The sequence below is a fragment of the Schistocerca piceifrons genome, chromosome 7 (assembly GCF_021461385.2).
Source record: "Schistocerca piceifrons isolate TAMUIC-IGC-003096 chromosome 7, iqSchPice1.1, whole genome shotgun sequence".
Taxonomy (NCBI): domain Eukaryota; kingdom Metazoa; phylum Arthropoda; class Insecta; order Orthoptera; family Acrididae; genus Schistocerca; species Schistocerca piceifrons.
Window position 1 is genome coordinate 280,441,908 of NC_060144.1, and position 1,524 is coordinate 280,443,431.

Consider the following 1,524-nt stretch of genomic DNA (forward strand, 5'->3'; position numbering starts at 1 on the left):
ATCTTGCATAGGGTGTGCAATCATGGCAAAGTGAAGTAGCACAGAATCTTAATTAAATAGCGCATTACAATGGTATCAGTAAAGACTAAATAGCTTCAGAAATAAATGAACGTAAGATATATAGAGGCTATACACAAAAGGACATACATTCTTATTTAGAAAAAAAAGTTTTAGTTACGGTTTGCAGCGGTCAGCCACCCAAGGGATGTTATCCACAGGACACATTTCATTCGTATGAAATAAGGCCTAAACTTATAGTAAGAGAACCGACCTGCCAGATTCTCCCTGCTGGGTACGACGCCACCTAATAAATTTCTGAATAATCGAAAAAACATGAATACAAGGTACCAATGGAATAAGTATAAACATATATATGAAGACAGTAACTGTTCTCGAAAGAACAGATACTGTTGATGACCGTGCAGCTTTTCCCTGAAGTAAATGATGACTAACTGAAACCCTCAGCTGCCGGGAGGTGTTGTTGATATACCTCGATGTGGACAGCTGAAAATGTGTGCCCCGACCGGGACCCGAACCCGGGATCTCCTGCTTACATGGCAGACGCTCTATCCATCTGAGCCACCGAGGACACAGATCAATAGCGCGACTGCAAGGACTTATCCCTTGCACGCCTCCCGTGAGACTCACATTCCCAACTGTCCACAATTCTAAATATGTAATGTACCTTATAGGCATTTGCCCAGCCACTCATTACTCGCGCATGCTTTTGCGATTCCCGTAAGAGTTTGGGCAACCAGTGCGCATTCACACAGACGAAGGTCAATGGCTGGGTAGTCTTCAACTATATATATACTACTGTAAGTTACATTACATATGTAGAATTGTGGACAGTTGGGAATGTGAGTTTCACGGGCGGCGTGCAAGGGATAAGTCCCTGCAGTCGCGCTATTCGTCTGTGTCCTCGGTGGCTCAGATGGATAGGGCGTCTGCCATGTAAGCAGGAGATCCCGGGTTCGGGTCCCGGCCGGGGAACACATTTTCAGCTGTCCACATCGAGGTATATCAACAACTCCTGTCGGCTGCTGAGGGTTTCAGTTAGTCTTCATTTATAAGTATAAACATTGAAAATGTGTCCGGTATGTTTTATAGGTACGTGGACTCACGTGTAGAACCGAAAAAAGCATTACTTGAGATTGACTGGTAATGTAAATAACGACCTCTGCGAGACAAATGTCAAACATCATTTTTGCTGAAAAGTACCATAATATCCCCCCCCCCCCCCACCCCCATGAACCATGGACCTTACCGTTGGTGGGGATGCTTGGGTGCCTCAGCGATACAGATGTCCGTACCGTAGGTGCAACCACAATGGAGGAGTATCTGTTGAGAGGCCAGACAAACGTGTGGTTCCTGAAGAGGGGCACCAACATTTTCAGTAGTTGCAGGGGCATGAGTCTGGATGATTGACTGATCTGGCCTTGTAACACTAACCAAAACGGCCTTGCTGTGCTGGTACTGTGTACGGCTGAAAGCAAGGGGAAACTACAACCGTAATTTTCCGAG

General features: G+C 45.7%; 1 non-coding gene across 1 annotated transcript; it reads left to right on the forward strand.

The window, feature by feature from the left end:
- Nucleotides 1-919: 919 nt before the first annotated feature.
- Trnat-ugu lies at nucleotides 920-993 on the forward strand. Its single transcript has one exon. It is a non-coding gene; the product is annotated as a tRNA-Thr (tRNA).
- The last annotated feature ends 531 nt before the right edge of the window (nucleotides 994-1,524 follow it).